At 39.6% G+C, this 22,251-nt stretch overlaps 1 protein-coding gene across 26 annotated transcripts in view; it reads left to right on the forward strand.

The window, feature by feature from the left end:
* The window catches only part of Ssbp2 (single-stranded DNA binding protein 2), a 245,871-nt gene that overhangs the window by 125,492 nt on the left and 98,128 nt on the right, over positions 1–22,251 (forward strand). The window contains exon 5 of one of the 26 annotated variants that reach the window (XM_030247369.1): positions 18,482–18,659. The exons of the other annotated variants lie outside the window; for them this stretch is intronic. The gene's annotated coding sequence lies outside the window, so the exon portion shown is untranslated. The remainder of the gene's footprint in view (positions 1–18,481; positions 18,660–22,251) is intronic. 26 annotated transcript variants of the gene reach the window in all.

The raw sequence follows: 22,251 nt of genomic DNA on the forward strand, positions 1-22,251 counted from the left end.
AGGAACCTTTGACAGGTAAATATGATCCAGTATGTCACATCTGCTGGAAGGTTAAGAATCTCTTTCCTAAAAATTGTTTCTGTATACATCTCTAGTAGTCTTATATATTCTCCATAGTTGAGTAACTAGGCAACAATAAGCAGCCATACGTCAAATGACAAATGTATCAAAATGAATACTTCTTGTGTTGTTTGCTTGTTTTAAGAGTTTCACGTTGTCTCGTCTGGTTTACACATCCCAAAGATGGCTTTGAACTTCCAACCCTCCTGTCTCTTCCTGCCAGTACTTTGGATTGCAAACATGTGCCACTACACCCAGTAATGTATACAGTGCAGGGGACCCGGCATCTCGGGTATTCTAGCAAGCAGCTCATCAATTTTATTGACCTCTTGAGATGTCCAAAAGGCTGCTTTATACTGTTATGGAAATACATACATGCAGCGCCTGTAGTTGTGGTTGGTAGTCAGTGTTCGGAGTTCTTCCTGCTGCTACTTATCCATTTTCATTAGTATATGTTAAACTGTAGCAGGGATACTTTTGATTTGATGTGTGTTTACTATCAGATTTTCAGTCACCATTAGAAAATCTGTAATCTAATTTTGTATCATTAATATGCCTTCTAAAAATGAAAAGTGAATCTTAAAAATAATCTTATGTTAGTAGAAAACGTGATGATAGTTGCATTAGGTTCAAGAAAGGTACTTTGAGAAGATTCTTTTTTTAAAGATTTACTTATTTTATGTATATAAATACACTGTTGCTGTTCTCAGACACACCAGAAGAGGGCATCGGATCCCATTACAGATGATTGTGAGCCGCCACGTGGTTGCTAGGGATTGAACTCAGGACCTCTGGAGGAGCAGTCAGTGCTCTTAACCGCTGAGCCTCTCTCAGCCCCAAGAAGATTGTGTTTATAAACATTATATGAGTATTTATTGGTCATTAAACTTTTAAGTTATTGAAATGGATATGTATCCTCTTTATCATGAGAAATTTAAAAGTATAGATACCGTGAAAATCAAGAAATTTTCTATTTTATTATTTTAATTTTTATATTTCTTTGAAATTTATCAAGGAGAGAAACACTAGCAGCACATAGATTTCAACTTCAAACAAAGGGGAATTACTTTTGTTTTGTGAAGTTGGCTTTTCCTAGGCAACAGAGCCCGAGCTTTAACCTAATGCTTAGGTAAACTGAACGTATGCACTAAGGGAAGCTGTTTACTTTGAGACTCAGCTTTTTAGAAGCCTTTGGAAAAAGATGGAGTGAGCTTGAGCTGGTAGCTCCCGAGACAGAGCTTCCTCACTGCGGCTGTCCAGTGCTGCGTCCCTGGTGTAGCTTAACGCTATGCATTTCATGTTGTACTATGCAATTCTAGTTATACTAGAATGACATTTACATTGTTTAGTTTTTTCTTTTAAGATTTAGATTGCATCATTTTTATTCACATAGTCATTTATAACAGAGCCAAGAATAATGGTAAGTCTGAGCTTACAGGACATTATGAGAACAAAACCGTTGTTTGGGGGTAAGCTAAATATTTCAGATTTGGTATCTTTTGGAGGTGGGAATATTTATTTTCACACACATAATGAAATATTTGGAGGATAGCATGCATGTCTAATTATGATATCTTATATATGCATGCAAATTGAGTATCCTGGAGGCGGTTTTATTATTTTATCTTGTATGTTATGTATGTGTGTGTGTGGTGCACATACATGCATATGTGTGTGTGGGTGCACATGCATGCGTGTGCTTTGAGACAGACCTCTGTTCATCCTTTTGCCTCTCAACTATGGTGATTGTCCCTGAAGGGCCGGTGCTGCTCGCTCTCGCTCTCGCTCTCGCTCACTATCTCTCTCTCTCTCTCTCTCTCTCTCTCTCTCTCTCTCTCTCTCTCTCTCTCTCTCTCTGTGTGTGTGTGTGTGTGTGTGTGTGTGTGTGTGAAATAAGGTACAGATCTCATACACAGGCTGCAAGTCTGTGTATCCACTGAGCCAATTCCCCAGTTCATCTGGAAGTAATTTTCATCAGTATTTTTAATCTGCCCATGTTTTTACTACAACTCATTACATAAAATCACATGTAGAATTTTGCATTATGGGTATCATTTTGGCATTAAAAGTTTTAGATTTGGGGACATTTTAAATTTTAGATTTTGGCTTACGGACTGTTCAACATATAATAAAAGGGCTTGTTATAGCTGTAGTAGCAGAACAACTAACTAATACTGTTAAATGCTTACAGTGTTATTAGATGGTACTAGACACATTATAGGGCTCGCTATATTTGTTATTAACATCCCTAACAGGCAGATATTACTCTATCCCATTTTACAATGAATTAACTATCCCAGATCAGATAGTTTGTAAATGTGATTCACATGTGATTTAAACTAGTTAGGCTGAACTAAAAGCAAACTAGGAAAAAAATTAACCACAGCATTTTGTAATTTTCTAATTTATCACGTACATTCATAATTTTCTTTAGTCAGGAATTATATGTGTCCATGTTATATGGACGTCTCCATTTGTAATTTTCAAGTAAGAATCAGAGGGCCCTGAAGACCTATGTTGACAGCTTTTCTTTGAAGTGTCCCTTCTCATGGCTCCCTGTCTCCACATTGGAATCCCAGAGAAACTTAGTGCTTGGACAATGTAGATTAGCATGACAAAGCCACACTGACTTATCACACGAGAGATTTGGAAAAAGTTGTTTATAATCAATGTATGGTTAATTTTAAATTGTCTTAAATCCTTTTTGTGTATATTATTTAATGAGAACAAAGAAAGGAACCATGGACAAAAGGAATCAAGGGAACAGAAAGCTGTGATGGGGAAAGAAGAGAGAATAATGGAGACCACGTGAGAGAAAAGAGAGGAAGTGGGCAAAAGAGAAAGGTGGAGCAGTGAGGAGCAGGCAGATCCTATGACCCCATTCATGAATGTATTTTAAAGTGATTTATCTGGTAAATGAAAATTATAGCTAAATGACTAACAGAAAGCAGTGAAGAAATAGGCTCTCCTGGACCTACTGTGGGTCTTCTCATTGTTACATACTCTTCCTGACTCTGGTCTTGGCTTGTATTCAAAAAGTCTGTTCTGCTTAATATAAGTCCCTTTAAAATAAGTGAAATACTGTGTCCTGTTAGTATTTCCCAATACATTTTTGTTTCTTTTTAATGTACAGAAACTAAAATCTAAGAGTTTAATTTGGCTTGAAATAATATTTAGAAGTAGTATATTTTATCTAACTATAGTTCGCTGACATACACTGTCCTTTTGCAGAGTAAGTAGCGTACAACATTAGAAATTGTGGTTTCTAGGTCATGTGGTTCACTCCTGTAATCCCAGCATGGGGGTCGGGGTTGTGTGTGGGGGGCTGAAGCAGTAGATTTTTCCAAACTTTAAGTCTAGTCTGGGCTACATTGTGAGACCATGTTTAAAATAACAGTAAATTGTTTGTAATAGAAAAAGGTAAATTTCTAACCTGCCTATAATAACACTTCTTATAAAAACAGCAAACTAGTACTCAACAGATATTATATAAGTCCTAACATCTAGACCTTATTTGTGGATAAATTTAGTAACAATGTGTTAATGTAACTCAGATTCAACAAAAATGATAACTAATTTCATAAAATTAAAAGAAGTATGGTAATTTTATTGCCCATTTTAAGATTCATTCATATTTCTTTTAATACAGAAGGAAGTTTGAGTATATGTAAAAGTATGCTTCATAAGATCCACTATGTACAACTGAGTAAACAGGTTTAAAAGTTAACTTTACATTGTCTTGAAATGTGCAAGGAATGTAAGTGGAAATAGACATAAAATACAACCCCATAGTAAATGCTTCTGTTGTGGCTTAGATATGAGGTATCCACTCAGAGCGTTCCTGTAAGTCTGATTCTTAGCAGGTGGGTGATGAGACCTGACCAGTGACATCCACAGTCCACCTTTTTATAGCAAAGGCAGAAGGAAGTTGAAGGTTCTGCAGGTGTAGGAACTTGTTGAGGGAGACTATAAGTCATTGTGTATCTGTGTTTGGATACTGTTTTGTGGCTACATATGTCTGCTTCAATTTATACTTCACTAAGCCCTCTCCAGCCCCCTGAAATGGTAAGCCAATATAAATTCTTCCCACCCTTAGTTGTTTTTCTCAGGCATTTTCTCATAAGGAACGATGAGTCTTACATCTCCTTACGCATACTTGAGAATAGCATTTCATTACTATCATGCTGATAACAAGTTAGCAGCATCATCAACCTGTGCGCCAACAGTTCTTGTTGACAAAAGCAAAATGGTGGGCTGGGGATGTAGCTCAGTGGGAGGATACTTATTTGTCATATGTGAGACCCCACCTCAATGCTTAATACTACAGAAACAAGACAGACAAGATAAAATCAACAATGACTACAAACACTTGCAACTTTGTCTCGCTAATAATCACTTAACATTTGAGAGACTGAGGAGAAAATGTAATGCAATACAGAGTACTTTATGAAAGAGTGACGGAAAGATTTACAAAGTCAGCTTCAGAAGATAGAGCAACCTTGTCATTAAATTGCGGATATAAATAACTATAACAATCCAGTGTATCAATCCAGTGTAAAGATATTAAGTGAACTTAAAATAGTCTATAATTGTGTGTATCTATGTTAATATACTTGAATAAATGTTTTCTTTTTATTTTGAAGACAGTTAAAGAGTCTCCAGCCCATTAGCATATTGTTTATATGATTACACAGAGATAATTATCAGAAATATCCATATGCCCGACACTATAGAAACAGTCTGCCCTTAGAAATTATACTCTATTGTTATCAATTCAAAATAGTGTGACAAAATGATCATTCCATAATTACTAAATATTGATATTAAATATACTGAACATTGTGAAGAAACAAGGAAAATGTTCATTTCTTTTGTGTGCTTACAACTGTTTAAAGGTAATGAGTTATGACAATAATTAACATTTAGTTTTTCTTAGTAGACATTGCTATGCAGGAAAGATAATGGCAAGACTTATGCAGAAGTAAATTTATTGGCTGAATCATAAAAAGTTTTATCAAGAAAAATGAGGCTTAGGTAGGATTTCAAAGAATAGATTACAAGTAGAAATAGGATTTAATTATTAAAAAAAAATCAAAGAAACATTTCCAGAGCCATATGATTTAAAGAACAATAGGTTTGAATTTAGTATATATTCAGAGAATGAAAGTAAATAATCATGAGTGTGAGTGACAGGTGACAAAAGTCCTCAGGTCTCTTCATGAAAGTATTAGGAAACAAACATTTTTTTTGAGAGATCACTGGATAAATAGAATACCTAGAGACTAATGGCTTGACCATAAGAAAAACAAAACAGACAAAGAATTTCGTGGGTCTTGTCAGAGTCTGGAAGCAGTCAACCATCAGTGTCCTGGGGAAGATAGCGGCACGCTTAGTCAGATAGTCCTGAATCAGTAAAGCTTTTCTCCGAGGGCTTTGACAAGTCGGGGATGTTTGTCATCTTTAAGACACTTAGGTTCAGATTGTCAGAAAAGAAGTGAAGATGTCCTCATGTCCACTAGTGAGGCACCCTGTCCTAGCTAGCAGGGACAGGTTTCTGCTACTGGGATGAAACACCATGAGCAAAGCAAGTTAGGGAAGAGCTTATTTGCCGTATGTTTCCAAATCACTGTTCCTCGCTGAAGGAAGTCAAGACAGGAACTCAAACAGGGCAGGATCCTGGAGGCAGGAGCTGATGCAGAGGCCTTGAAAGGGTAAAGCTTACTGTCTTATTCCTGACAGCTTGCTCAGCCTGCTTTCATAGAGAATGCTGAACTACCAACCCATGGATGGCATCATCCACAATGGGCTAGGTCCTATGCCATCAATCACTAATTTAAAAAATGCCCTACAGGCTCACCTATAGCCTTATTTTATAGAGGCATTTTTCTCAACTGAGGCTCCCTCTTCTCCAATGACTTGAATCAAGTTGATATAAAACTAGCCAGCACATCCCAAAAATATAAAATGAGGAAAAAGAAAACTTGTTAGCAGAGTGCAAATTCATGCATTAAGAAAGAAGAGTGGAGTTAACAGGCAAAAGGTGTGGCTGTGTTAAGAGCGAGCAGATCCCATTCAGGATAGCTCAGACTTTTAGACATTTCAGTTTAGCCGCTTCTGGCCTCACCCACTGTTGAGCAGGTGTGGGAATATTCTGGGTATGAAAGCTGTGCTTTCTACCGTGTCAGATGGCTGACAGTGAGAAAAGCACTGGCCCCTCAGCACATGCACACATTATATAATCAAATGAAAGCCTTCACAACAGGGAACAGAAGCTGTCAGATAGCCCGGAGACACTACCTGGTGGGTGGAGACTTTTGCCAGTTTCTGTCCAGACCACTGCCAACAACAATTTTCAAATTAATTAAAACATATGGTCATTAAATTCATATTTAACATGCTGTACAAATTTATCTCTTTTGCACCAAAGACATTGCAAATATAATTTTAAAATTTCAGAGACACATTCTCTTAATTTCTGATTGCCTTTACCTTGCATTGTGCTGTGGGGCGGACTTTTCCTGTGGAGAGAGGCAGCACCTGTCTGCTCATCCCAGATAGGGATCCACGAGAGACAAAAGTACAGACACCACCACGAAAGGTCAGCTTGGTGAAGCAAAGCGGTTTGGGAGGTTACTTACAAGGACAGAAGTAGCTCAAAGAATTGCGTCACATCACCAAGGCCCACCTGAGCATGGCTGACCACTCACAGAGTTGGGGACCCAGGGCACACGCACACTGTAAGTGCTCAACTTGTTGGGGAGTGTCCTTCCCAGGTGCCTCATTGGTGTAAGCATCTTCCAGGCAGCTCAGCTGCTCTTTATCTCCTCCAGGCAGTTCAGAATGCCCCTGCCTCTGTTTCTTCTAGCCTGCTAGGCTTGGGGTGGGGTGTCGGAGGGGGGATGAATCTCAGAAATCTTTTCTCTTTCTATACTCACAAGAATGGAGTGGCCTGGTGAATCTGATCAGTTGTAGAGAGTTCTGGAAACTGGTTTGAGTTCACTTTTTCTCTTAATGAGCTTCCTGCAGGATGGAATGTCTCAATCTGGGAGGAAAAAAACTATACAAATCAGTTCAGTGGCCAGTTAGTCCTTCAGCTTTTTAAAAGGAATTAATGATGTTTAATGCATTATAAATTATGTCTAATGCATTATTTAAGCATACTATTTCATAGGGCTTACAGAAACCTCTGTGAAACCCAAAACAAAACAAACAAACAAACAAACAAACCAAACCCCCCCCAAAAAACCCCAAAAAACCAAAAAGTTCTTTTGATTTTTCCTTAAAACTTTTATTTCAATGATGAGTGGGTTAAAAATATGGGAAATGTGCCTTTTCTGTGGGTTTAAAATCTCATGTATTTCATGAAATTATAGCATGATACAACATACTAAAAGAGACTTGGAGAAATTTGCTACCATTAAATATGAATAGGCTCTCTATGAAAAACACAAATTGGTGTTGATGGATTACTAAATAGAAATAAAACAGGACAGGAGGTCCCAGGCAGGAGGGCAGGCATATATTTGGGAGGACTGGAGGCCAAATATGACCAAAGTCCATTGCAAATAATTCTCAGTAAATTAATAAAATACTTTAAAAACTTAATAGGTTTTATTTAACTCTACAACTTTTAGGTGGGATTTAGCTTTATGAGAAACGAACAGATACTGTAGTGGACAGAAGAAATGAATCGTCATATCCACCACCTTCCAGACAGTGGAGGATTGTGATAAATAGATTCTGTTCAAGCGCGTGGGCCTTGCCAGGTCGCCCCCAACTCGGAGAGACGGGCAGCAGCAGTGCAGTCAGATGCACACTGGTCTTCCATGTTAGTGTCGGTGTGAGCTTTAAATATTAACACTTAGTCTAGGGAAGAAGAGCATCTTGTGTCTACTCTCCCACTTCTTTATCCTTGGATTTCTGTACTGTGCTGTGTTTGTGTGTTTATGTGAGTTATGGAACTCCTAGCAGATTATATGTGCATATTTACTTTATTGAAAATAAGTTTTTTCATACAATATATTTGGTTATGGTTCCCCTTCCCAAACTCTTCCCTACCACCCAACTATATACCCTTTCTTGCTTTCTCTCATTAGAAAACAAACAGGCAAATAAATAAATAAAATAATAAGAATAAACTCTAGTAGGTTGTTCTTACTGGAAGGTCTGTGTTTTAGTGCAGTTTCAGGCTGAGAACTCTTTCTTATGTATAGATCTGCTCAATGTCAAGGCACTAATGAAGGAAAGTATTTTATCTAGGATTATTCCCTAGAAATCTCACGTGTACATGAGGGAACGATGCTTTGTTAGTGCAAGGCAAGGACACACAATGACACCATATGCTAGTACCAAATGCTAATTTTATGGTTCTCATTTTTTGATTCACTATTATCCCAGTGTGCTGTTAAACATGAAGATAATCTTCATATATAATTATGCTCATTGTGAAGGTCTTTAAAATACTAGATATCTCAGATTTAAAGAAAAAGACAAGAAACACATGTATAGAACCAATTAATAAAAAGGAAAATGCGCTTCAGTCCTCTGATTCCTCTAAGTTTGCTAATGCTTTGTGACCTGATACACTGGTGTTGCTCACAAGTCAAAGTCTTATTGTCGGTGTCTTTAAATAACAGAAAAAAGGGAAGAGTGGATACGAAAGGCAGCAAGAGCAGTAAAGATTCCCTCAGGCCAGAGATTCCGAGCTGGGAGTAAACTATGAGCAGATGATCCCTGAGTGTGTCCCGAAGTGTACAGAGCAGATGATCCCTCATCAGATGGACCCTGCATTCTGCAGTGTACAGAGCCCACAGAGATCCAGGACTTGAGCTGACATGGGATGAAGTATAAAATCAAGGGGTTTAAGGGTATGGAAATGTGATTTTTATAAAGGAAGCTGTAAATGAGTCCTTTATTTTCTAGCAAATAACTGTCTCCTCTCAGTTGTTCCTGTTTCCTTACTCCATGTTATATTTCACATACAGTCTTGGTAACTTAGTTCATTATAGTATATTAAGGAGTTGCTTCTTAAGTGATGCCTTCTTGTTCTGGTGTAGTGTTAAATAGCAGAAGACTTAAGGAACTCAAAAATAGAAAGATCTAGACATTGTTTTTCCTAACATTTTCCAAGTCCCTTACCAGAAGTTTCAGGCTTACATTGAGTGATATGCTTCAGAACAAGCCATTCAGAAATATTTGTCTTGATTAACTAGTAATTACTCTTTAGAGATGGATATATAGAATTCATTATAGTAACATACAAATACTATTGGGCTAGGAGTCTAACTCAGTAACTTGCTTCACTTTACACAGCCCTGTGCTTAGTCCTCGGCACTATGTACACTGCTGCCGAGTATAATGACAAAAATATTATGATGAAACACAACTATCATAGAAACCAGCATAATCTATTATTTTAAAAGAGATACATATACATGGCATATTGGTTATACAAGGTTCATGTAGTTCACAGGAGGGAGGAGGATGACATAATTACTGAGTCTCAGGTTCTTAGCCTCATTAATAGTGTCAGATATGAGGTGTGTCACATGGACTGAGCCTTGTATCCCATCAAAAAGTGGCTGGCTACTCCTATAGCATTTGTGCCATGTTGGCCCAGCAGGTGGAGCTTGCAGGCAGGTCACTGTTGTACTTACAGGGTCATAGCTGGGTGAGATTAACAGCTCCTTTCTCCTGTGGTAGCCTACATAGTGTCTTCCACTCAGGAGCTTCTATCAGTGCACCAGCTTGATTTCCCCATGTTCTCTGACAAGAGGATATGATGCCTTCAACAATAGGGGTCTCACTTGTTAGACCGTGGAGGGTAACTGACAGAACTGATGTAGCCCGTGTCTGCGGGGCGCCTTTATATAAGGATTCAAAACGACCCAACCCATTCCTGGTTCTGAGGCTTTGTCTGGAAGCATATAATGTCCAGCTGGAGTATTAACTCCTGCATTTTGTGAAAACTTCATTTAAACACATTTTATATATATAGGTCTTAAGAAGGTTCATCAGTGTTTTAATTAGAGGAGCTGTCTTACAATGTCATCAGGTGTCAGTACTTTATTCTTTAACTAACATTCTCAATGTTGCTGCTTAAGTTTTTTGAACATGCCAACTCTTATTTTTAAAAAAGTGTGTGTCTGTGTCTGTCTGTCAGTCTGTCTCACCCCCCACCCCCCGCCACACACACACCAGGAGGGGGGAGGATATGAATGAATGTATGTGTGTGTTGTATGTATGCCGGTAAAGGTCCGTGGAGCTGGAAAAGATGTGATATAGGCCTGGGGACTGAACTCAAGTTCCCTGGGAGAGCAACATGTGCTCTTAGCTACACTGCCAGCTCTCTAGCGCCAACACTAGTGGTTTATTTTAGTTCAACTTCCGAAATTTTTATTATGGGATTCCACGGAGGGTATGGTTTATTTGTATTTTTATTACTGTTTTTTCATGTCCAGCAGTGTTTTTATTTTATTGTACTATCTTACATGTTAGTCACAACATAACTAAAGCAGCTGGAGAACCCCAATGACAGGTGAAAGGGATTTGCATTTACCTGGGCCAGGCGCAGACCTGCGGCGTTAACATTTGACTTCCTGTGAATGATGGTTTAGTTCTGCTTTTATACTTACTATAAGATTATAACCCTGTGAAATTCTGGGTCATACAAGGCTTCATTTGTCTGTGTAGAGTTTTGAATCCTACTGTTGGTGACTCTGCACATAAGCTTGGGAAAACTTCTACTCCTCTTCTCAGCCTATCAGCCATGTTTGACATTGAGAAAAGGTTGGGGCACAAAGCTGTGCCATACAACCTGTCTGAATTACCTTTTAAGAATGTCTGTGTCCATGGTATGCACTCGCTGATAAGCAGATATTAGCCCAGAAACTCGGAATACCCAAGATACAATTCGCAAAATACGTGAAACTCAAGAATAAGGAAGACCAAAGTGTGGATACTTCGATCCTTAGAAGGGGGAACAAAATACTCATGGAATGAGTTACAGAGAGAAAGTGTGAAGCAGAGACTGAAGGAATGACCATCCAGAGACTGCCCCACCTGGGGATCCATCCTATATAAGATCTCCAAACCCAGACACTATTTCGGATGCCAACAAGAGCTTCCTGACAGGAGCCTGATATAGCTGTCTCCTGAGAGGCTCTACCAGTGCCTGACAAATACAGAAGTGGATGCTCATAGCCATCCATTGGACGGAGCACAGGGTCCCCAATGAAGGAGCTAGAGAAAGTACCCAAGGAGTTGAAGGGGTTTGTAGCCCCATAGGAGGAACAACAATATGAACTAACCAGTACCCCAAGAGCGCCCTGGGACTAAACCACCAACCAAAGAAAACACATGGTGGGACTTAAGGTTCTAGCTGCATATGTAGCAGAGGATGGCCTAGTTGGTCATCAATGGGAGGAGAGGCCCTTGGTCCTGTGAAGGTTCTATGCCACAGTATATTGGAATGCCAGGGCCAGGAAGCCAGAGTGGGTGGGTTCGTGAGCAGGAGAAGGGGGACGGTTAGGGGGTTTTCGAAGGGGAAACCAGGAAAAGGGATAATATTTGAAATGTAAATAAAGAAAATATCTAATTAAAAAAAAAAGAAGTCCGTAGAATTCAGCAGCATTAAAAAAAAAAAAAGGAGTGCCTGTGTCTGTGACCAAGATACTTAGTCTTCTTCAGCTTGTTGAGTGTTCACAGTGTTCAAGCTTGTAGATCTCTTTTTATAGTAACACGCTCTGAAATTGGCTCATTTCATAGAACCCTGGTATGCTAATTATTTTCACTTAATGATTATTTATTACATTAATTACTTGGTATTTTTTCCCATCAATAAAAACAACAAAATCCTAGTAGGTAGGGCCAAACATCTTGGCCTAACAGTTTATTAGTTATGTGAAATATCATACACATTAATTAGTTATAGTTATAATTTGAGTACCTGCTTGGGATTAATATTATAATTATTGAACATATTTACTGTTGCACACTGGTTTTTGTTTATTCTGGTATCAGAACTGGGGTGTTTCTCCAGTTTGTACTTCACAAAGTATTTAGTGACTGCTGAGAACTAAGGTGATTGCCTTGATATTTAAGATGTCTTTTGACAGAATTTGTATATTGTGGCATTAGCACTTCCATTATCAAGAGCTTGTCGATTTGAAAGCATCTCATAGCTCCGAGGTTCTAGAATGGCTAAGGGAATGTGCTTTGTTCTAGAAGACAACTGGGGCGTTGTAGGTATTGATTGATCAGGCATGTGGCCTATCATTTTGTTTGTTTGCTTTTCGTTTTTTTGTTTTTGTTTTTTGTTTGTGTGTTTGTTTAAATAAAGTAATCAAATGATGACACTCCTAGAAGACTGTTTTGGAAGAAGAATCTTTTCATAACTCTAATAACAGCCTCCACTGGGTTATTTGCATTGCTCTGGGAATGATGAGCAAAACACTTCTCTACTTCGTTACTTTTGGGCTAGAAGTTAGAAGAACATCAACAGATGTCCTCAAAATAGAACGTTGTCCCATACCAAAACAAACAAACCAAAGAACAAAAACCAAATAAACAAAATGATTAAAAAGATCACACTTTCAACCTCTTTTTCTTTTTGAGATTTTAATTGAATCACTCTCCCTTTCCTTTCCTTGCTCCAAGTTTTAATATATACCCTTTCTTGCTCTCTTTCAAATCTGTGTCCTCTTTTCATTAATTTCTAATTTATATGAGCATATATATTTCCCTAAATACATGCATTTTAATATTTCTAACATTTGTTTTTCCTAAGTACATAAGTTCAACCTGTTCACTTTGCATCCTCTTTCCTGTATGCTGTAAGCTGAGTGTATGTATTGAGCAGCCTGTTGATGCCCTCTTCCCAGGAATGGCCATTTCTCCTGCTCTCAGCATTCCTTAGTTCCTTGTATAGGGTTGAAACCTCCTGGGCTTCTCCCTGTCTATGTTAACAGATCTGTTACTATCGTCCTTGATCAGCTCATGCTTAGACAGCCATATTTATAAAATGTGATAAAATTCTACTAGAAAGCACACTTTCACAGCAACTCCCTCTGCCCCTGCTTCCTCTCTAGTCCCTTAGCCTTAAGTGTAGAAGTTGTTTTATAGAAGTAATTGCTAAGAGTGGATTCCACAAGTATGCATTTTGCTTGGTTGTTGTTTTTCTATAATAGTCTCTGTTGCAAGGATATTTCCTTGATAAGGAGTGAGAACTATACTAATCTTTAGGTATAAGAACAAATACTTATAGTTAGTTATTGATTATGCTAGTTTAGTCAACTGGTAGTTGTAGGTTCTTTTCTAAGATCTACTACATTACTAGCCCTGGGTAGTTGGTTAGAATTCCAGTACCAGGTATGTTTTCCCTCTTGTCGTATGGAGTTTTAAGTTCAATTAGAGATCTATTGGTTACCACCAATGTATATGTGCCTCTGCTGCTGCACCCTTAGGGATATCCTGTCATGCTGGTTGTTGTAGTTCATAGGCATGATAGCCAGGTCCTTTTTCTTCTTTGGACACTTTCATGGTGCCTTTAGTACCATGAAAGCTAGTCCTTAGTGGGGAAGTGTTCAAATCAGTTCCAGGTACAGGAGACTATGGGCACTGTATCTGAAGTGCCTGATGTCTTTAGCGATGGAGCGTACCTTTCACCTCTGGAGAACAGTGCTAATAGTTAATAATGTTTTAAGAGTCTATTGGACAACCCCGATGAGTGTTTAGAAGAGGGCTTCTCATTGCTTGTGGTGAGGGTTTTGTTAGATGGTCTTTGACTCTTGGAGGTAGCATTGTCTGCACAGACAGGAAGTTTTCATTAAAAAGAAAATTGAGATTTTATATTGCTGCAATGAAGCATCATGACCACAAGCAGGCTGGGGAGGAAATGGTGTTTGGTGTACTTCCACATCATAGTTCATCACTGAAGGAAGTCAGGAGAGGAACTGAAACAGGGCAGAAACCTGGAGGCAAGAGCAGATGCTGTTGCCATGGACGAAGTGCTTCTTACTGGCTTGCTCCTCATAGCTTGCTCAGCCTGCTTTCTTATAGAAAACAGGACCCCCCCAGCCCTCCCACAAGGGGCTGGGCCTTCCTCCCCTAGTCCTTCTGTCCATCCGTCCGTCCCTCCCTCCCTACCTCCCTTTTTTTTATTAAATATTTTTTTATTACATATTTTCCTCAATTACATTTCCAATGCTATCCCAAACGTCCCCCATACCCTTCCCCTCACTCCCCTACCCACCCACTCCCACTTTTTGGCCCTGGCATTCCCCTGTACTGGGGCATATAAAGTTTGCGTGTCCAATGGGCCTCTCTTTCCAGTGATGGCCAACTAGGCCATCTTTTGATACATATGCAGCTAGAGTCAAGAGCTCCAGGGTACTGGTTAGTTCATACTGTTGTTCCACCTATAGGGTTGCAGTTCCCTTTAGCTCCTTGGGTACTTTCTCTAGCTCCTCCATTGGGGGCCCTGTGATCCATCCCATAGCTGACTGTGAGCATCCACTTATGTGTTTGCTAGGCCCCGGCCTAGTCTCACAAGTGACAGCTATATCAGGGTCCTTTCAGCAAACGCTTGCTAGTGTATGCAATGGTGTCATCGTTTGGAGGCTAATTATGGGATAGATCCCTGGATATGGCAGTCTCTAGATGGTCCATCCTTTTGTCTCAGCTCCAAACTTTGTCTCTGTAACTCCTTTCATGGGTGTTTTGTTCCCAATTCAAAGAAGGGGCAAAGTGTCCACACTTTGGTCTTCGTTCTTCTTCAGTTTCATGTGTTTTGCAAATTGTATCTTATATCTCGGGTATACTAAGTTTCTGGGCTAATATCCACTTATCAGTGAGTACATATCATTTGAGTTCTTTTGTGATTGTGTTACCTCACTCAGGATGATGCCCTCCATCCTCCCTCCCTCCCTTTTTACTCTGGATTTTGTGTTCATGCACTTGGGTAGGCTTACCCTCATGCCTGCCATTGGATCAGTTCTGTCTAATGTGTTGCCTGCCCAACAGTGGTGCAGGCTCACTCTCCTGAATGCTGCAGCTGGCAAGGGGCAGGGCCAGCTCTGTTCAGCCCTAGGACATTTATATGGCCCCAGGTGGCAGCCCAGACCAGGGTTGAATGCGTGGCCTTTGGAGGTAACATGGACCACAGACATCTCCAACTTCCCTTGCTACTGCAGTGTCTCCATTCTAGACATGGCCCTCAGTGGCAACCCTGGCTGGGACACTACCATGGCCTCAGGTGGCCCATACAGGCTACTCACATCAGGCAGTTCCACTGCACTGTGGAGTCTCCAGAGCAGCCTCTCTTCATAGTGCCCACACTGTCCCACTTCTCTTTTCTCCATCACATATTTGCTCATCATAGTGCTCTGGCACGTGCTGGGTCAGCAATAACATCTTTCCAATGATAGGATGGTTAAACGTCTGCCCAAAAATTCTAAAGGAAATAAATCCCTGGCCAAAGTTGAACACAGCACAGAAAACTATAATTCAACATCTCATGGTTGAACTTCCCTATCTTCCACAACCAACTAGAGAGATTAGCAGATAGGCCACTGATGAGAAGCAAGCACAGCAGGAAGTGCTGTCAGCTGGGGTCTGCACTCTGCAGGGACTGCTTTTCCTCTTGGGCTAGGATGCTGCTCTGGGAGTTCTGGGAGTCGCCATGACTACCTGTGATGGTCAGTTTTTCTCAAAGGAAGAAGGCATTGACCCATTGGCTTGTGCATTTGTTATGGGCTCTACTGAGGGACAGAGTGTAATTCACCACCTCCCGAGGAACAAGAACTGCAACAGCCCCACTGCACCACAAGCCTGCAGTGCTGTTTCAGTGCTTCCTGGCCTGCCCAGGCCTAGTTGTATAGTTTATTACAGTTATTGATTTGCTTATATTGAACCATCCTTGCATTTCAGGGATAAAGCCAGCTTGGTTGTGGTGTATAATCTTTCTGATATCTATCTGTATTCTGCTTGCAAGTATTTTATTAAACATATTTGAGTCTTTGTTCATCGGGGACATTGGCCTATAGTGTTCTTTTCCATTGATGCTGTGTAACCCGACTATCTTTTGTGACATGGTGGACCTATGGGGAGTGGAAATGATGCTGCTGTCCTTCTCCTCTCCTCCATGAACCTGAGTCACAGGCTAGGTCTGGTTGCTGAGTCAGAGGTGATGGAAGTGCTAACACTGTATAAATCCTTGTCCTGGAATCCTGACATACTAGTTGTGTGCCTCAGTCTTTGGAGGTGGTGTTGTTTTGTTAGGGTGATCTAGAATAGACATGCTAGAAGTGACATAAGACATTAAAGTCACTGCAATCATTTGTGATATTTATAACCCTTCCTTTGTAGCAATGGAAGGCAGGTGCTTTAGCTCTGAAAAGAAAGATTTTCATTCATACCTCTTGGATAATTTTTACATTTCTTTTCAGCAGCAGGACACACTGATCCTGTGGCTCATGCATAGCCTTTACTGTATTTGTAATTTGTTCTTGCAGATTTGTAAATCTAGTGTGAATAAGCTATCTTCGTAATAGCCATTTAAATCTTCCCCCTGGATTATCCATGGAGCCATAATGTTTATTGACATGCCTTCCTGTGATGTAGTTCTTAATTGGGAAGCACAACTTATAAGAGAATTATAGCCTCCAAATAGGATAATTCCTGTGGTTTGAAAGTTCCACAAAGGAATTCATTGGCATTAGCAACCCAAACAGATTTATTTCTTAACACTTGTCCCAGAGGCTCTAAACTATTGCTATAAAACTTAGAACAGGCCTGCAGTAACTTCCTTCTGTAGTTACTCAGATTTATTTCTGGGTTAATTGGTTATTCTGTATTTTTCTAGAAAGCCATGAATTATGTTCTTTAGAATATAGATGTGTAGTTAGTCATCAGAACTATATAGAATGCAAAATAGTATAGATGAAGGCTGATGTAATAGAACAGGATGCCCTCTTCATTCTGTCTAGTGTGGCATTGCACTTAAGAGAAGAGACTCAGTTGGTAAAATGTTGGTAAAACATAAGAATAGGGACCCAAGCCCATATATTGAGATTATCACCACCCAAATGAATGCTGGGAATGGGGGCTTTTGCACATCTATAACCCCAGGGCTAGGGTTGGGAGGTGTGAGCCAAAGATACATGGGTCCTTAGAGTTAACTCAGGAGCTGATCTAATCAACCTCTGTCTGAAAAACAAAAGTAGACACTGATAGAAGAAGACACCCAGTATTGACGTCTGGCCCACGTATGCATGTGTGTGCACTACATGTGTGTGTGTGTACACACACAAATAATAACATACATGGGAAAACGTAACAGTTTACTTTGCAGTGAGTGGCTTATCATGGTCAGCAGCTGACAACTATGTTTATGTCCCCCTTAGGGACCTTTTCTTTGCAACACTAAATCTAAGTTGCTTTCAGTTTCTAGAGGCTTCTGGAAGGAAAAGTGCCAGTGGGATAAGAAGCATGATACCCAGGGGACTACCAACAGATCACGTCAGGACATACTCCATTTCTTCTTAGAATAGTTAATCATTAGAAGAGAAATGTTAGGTACAAATAAAACCAAATCTGTATTTAAAATAAAAATTTTAAAAACTGTGTAATGTAAATCAAGGCAAAGGTTCTTTTGGAAGACCATAACTGGGGGTTTTAGGTAATTTAATATATTTCACCACTGGAAGAAAAAAATTACTAATTCTTAGTTACTTTGATTTCCTCTTGGGCAGGACTTTGAAGGAAAATGTTGACTAGTCTAGATGCATTCGAGGGCTAAAAATACATCTTGATGTTTGTACCTCCACCTTTAGTGATTTGCTGTAGTCAAAGAAAAGAAAGGAAGAATACAGTGGGATTAACAAAATACTTGTTTAACATGTGGAAACTGATAGAGCAAAGCTTGAGTCGTGGGTTCATGACAGAAAGTAATCTGTCCTATGAATAACTAAGCAGTCATCAGGAAAAGAAAAGTGCCACACAGAAGTGAAGTAGAGACTGTTCTACAAAGTAAACTTGTAGGACAAGACCCCCTATGTATTCTGTATATGTATAGTACATTAAAACTCTGACATTCCCACTATCTAGACATATTTTGAATACTTATGAATGTCAAGAATTGTACATTACAGTAAAGACAAGGAAAAATTCAAACAAACAAACCAGAACACCCTGTCAGTGTCATGTGGTACCAGGTTCCGGTCCTCAGTGGCAGTAGGCAGGGTTTTGGGCAGGCACAGTTGGGGGGCAGAAAAGTATTCCAACGTGGACTGGATGGTGGGTGGTAGTGGTGGCACTGGAGCAGCATTGACCAAAACTAAATAATTAAAACTAATTCTGTGTGTGATATCGTTCCCTGACAGCTCTGTTTGAGTAGCTTTAACAACAATGTCATGTTTTCCAGACGACTTCCTTTGGGTGAAGAGCATAAAGTAGCACAGTGGATTCAGTTTCCAGCTCCCCTGCTTCATCATGCAGATGCCCTGTAGGAGGGTTGTTGTGAGCACTGAGCAGCCACCCACACAGTAGCCTGGTGGGTCTGTGGCCAGAGAGCACAACACTTCTTTCTAGACTGGACTTAGGTATGGGTTGCTTATCTGTCACTTCTTGCATTGCTATTGAAATAACTGAAAATTTAAATGATAAGCATTGCCTACAGTGCCTTTTTGTGAGTAGAGAATGTTTCTTTTCTGTTTTTTTTTTTTCTGCTTGATTTTCTTTGTGAGATTATTATTATATAATCCAGACTAGTCTCAAACTCATGATCCCCCTGCCTCAGTTTTCCAAGTTCTGAATTTATAGCTCAGAGTAAAGTGATAGCCTGTGTCATATTATGAGACATTGTCTTAAAACAACTTTTAACAAAAGATTTGTAATCACATGATTTAAACTACCTCAACTCTTCCATTTCAAGGATTCATACACTGTTCATGTTCTTGGTCAACCAGAATTAATTGAGATATTATGTTTAATTTGTAATTTCTAACTATAGTGATATTAGAAGTAGGTAGCTATAAGGATTTTTCTCTTTTCTATATTTGTGTGTGAGGTGTGTGTGTGTCTATATGCACATATTATGTTTTAACCTCTAACATTTTATAGGGATTTTCCATAATTTTTTATTAAAATTGAAAGTTTATTTCATAGCCACTGAAAAGAATATTATTTTGTATCCCTTGGATATGTATGTAGCATATCAATTGAATATAAAGTTTTATTGTCACCTATTCAAAATGATATTTATTTTTATTTTATTTATATTAATGTTGACCATTAATATGTATTAATATGTATATCACATGTGTGTGTGTGTGTTGCTTTTGGAGGCCAGAAGAATGTGATGGGTCCCCTGGAGCCACCATATGGGTACAGGGAACTGAGCCCAGGTCATGTGGAAGAGCAGCAAGTGCTGTTACCCTCTGGGCTGTTTCTACAACCCTGAGGATGATATTTTAATAAATATTTTAAACACATTTAAGTCACTGTAGTTTTATGTTTAAGTAAGGCTTGAGACTTGCCAGCCAAGGGTAATATAATTTAATTAATTCTGAAGACTGAGGCTTGTTCTCCTAAACCATTTTATCCTATGATGATTATTGCCGTAACAAGCTTTAATTTGGTGTCACTTTGAATTTAGGCAACGATATCAAACCGTTAAATGAAATTCTCTGGTGACTAGAACCACTCAGCAACAGCTGTTACACTACCTGTGCGAAGAGTCTTTCCAATGTGCTAGCAGAAGCAGCCTGACGTGCGTTTAAGTTCTCACTGTGTTAGCTCCTGCCTGTGTGCTCAGCACAGGCTGGGTTCAGCTGTGAAGTGTCCGCTACAGGGCAGTTCTGAGCCAATTCCATGGAACAAAGTGGATTTGGCATGGAGGACTAGGATAGGAGAAACCATTCAGCTGGGTTGTTTGTTTGTTTGTTTTTGTTTTTGTTTTTTCTGCTTTGTAATGCCAGGTAAGCTTAGAGGTCTTCTCATGCTGTTAATATTTGTACTGTATGTGGCTCTCTCTCTCTCTCTCTCTCTCTCTCTCTCTGTATGTGTAAGAGCACATACACATATATACACTTATGTAAATTAATTTTAAAGAATTACTTAACTGAAATTTTCATCCTCTGTACCTACCTGGTCTATCTTTGACGGCCTTTGTTAAAGTATTTCATTAGCCCAAAAGATAATTTAAAAATAATATTTAAGGGCTAGGAAGGTGGTTCAGCAGTTAAAGCGTCCTCTGTATAAGATTGAACAAACAAACAGAACTCCAGGTGAGGTGTGCTTTATATCTCAGCACTAGCATGCAGAGACAGAAGAACATAGGGAACTCTGGCTAATCGTGATCTCTGAGTTTAATGAAAGAGCCCTTTCTTAAAACTATTCTATATCTTGACTATAGGACACACTGTAGGAACTCATAGAAATATGTAATGTAAAATAGTGAATTGTTGTCATTCAGAAACAGAAATGAAATGCATTTTAAAATGCACCCTTTCCTTCTTATCTCGGAAAATACATTGGGCAGTATTAAAAATACCTGGTGATCTCACAACACTTTGGTTTTTTTTTTTTTTATTCTGAAGACTCAATTAATAACGGTAGTGCCACCCTCACCCTGTCTTCTCATCCAAGCAGCCACAGAGACTTTGGTACTGAGTAGAACTTGAGTTGCTACTTCCCTCCGAGCCTCTCCCATCCCTCCCTGTTCTTTCTCATGCTCTACATTGCTTTCTTGTAATTTGTGTGTGGCATGTTCATATGCATGACTCTAAGTCCAAGTCTAGGGTAGATTCTTCTAAGGTGGATCTCCTGTGGTGTCTACAGAAGATAAATGTGGATTTGTTGTTTCTAAAGAAAACCTTTTGCTTGTCACATGAGTAAAACCTCAATTTGTAAAATGGCTTGATTATCCTGAGCTGGTCTCAGACTCACTGTTAGCTGAGGATGTCCTTGAATAAAAGCAAAAATGTTTAATATTTACATATTTATAATTATATACATGAATTATTGACTTCTAGAAAATCTATTTACATAATTTCATAATGGTAGTTATGTTTGTAAATAAGCAGCTATATTACTTCATCTAATCTACCTGAGTAGTAACGTGTAAATCACAAATAAACTATGGGGCTAAGTACATTACCTTCTTCCCACAAGAACTGAGTTTAGAATCTGAATATTATATGTGACCTACATCAGCATTGTAAAGATCAGTGTTCTTTAGCGTAGTTATTATCAAAGTTTGCACTAGAGTTACATGGAGAGGAGGGTGCCCTCACTAAACCCCACAAGGTCTGCCTGTGGATTCTAATTGTCACTCGTGTTAATATATTTTAGGATCAAGACACTTTCTTTACCATTGTGATCCCACATTCCACCTCACAGCTGGGGTGCTGGACTACTTCTTGGCCAGTTGAAACGGGAGGCACTATCTCAGCTCTTCTGTTTCGCCACTGGGGTGTGGGAACTCTGCTAGACAGATTAAATGCTGAACAAGACTACATTTTACCCCAAGTCGCCATTGGGTGCTGGGCTTGTGGGAACCTCCAATGGCATCAGGAGGCGGGAGAACACAAGGTTGGGTGGGTGCATCATCCTGAGTGAGAAATAACATAGGCTAAGGCCAAAGCTGGGGTTCCCTGACTCCAGGGCATCCAGTTGCCTGTGAGGAGGAGCCCAGGAGCAGGTGGGGGTTATCAAAGTACTCAAAATCCAGACTCTGCTGGAAGTCTCAGGGAGTTGGGAATGGAAGAAGCCCACAGGCTGAGGACAATGAGCCCAGGGCAGGGTAGCTCACTGCAGGTAGGTCCAGGAGGGCAGATGGAAGCTATCTCCTGCAGGAGACTTAGGCAGCATGGTTCTGTAGACAAAGGCTTTCTCCTGTTCCCCATGGCAGTTCTTGGTGAGAGAGACAGTCCTTGGTTCTAAAATGTTTGACTGTTCATCGTGGAAAATGGGTGTATAACATAACCTCCTTAGGGTGGGCTAGATATTATCTAACCTTTTCCAGGACGGAGTGTCTGGAAAGGGAAGCTTGTTAGCTAAACCCTCAGGGTCTCTCGATACCTCATTAGCTTGGAGAAATCTGTTCTGGGCTACATGACCATTGGTCATGTCCCTTTGTGGGGAGTGTGGTCACATGTTCCTGATCAGTAATCTTTGTAGGGAACAGGGAGA

This window comes from Mus musculus, chromosome 13, assembly GCF_000001635.26.
Source record: "Mus musculus strain C57BL/6J chromosome 13, GRCm38.p6 C57BL/6J".
Classification (NCBI taxonomy): Eukaryota; Metazoa; Chordata; class Mammalia; order Rodentia; family Muridae; genus Mus; species Mus musculus.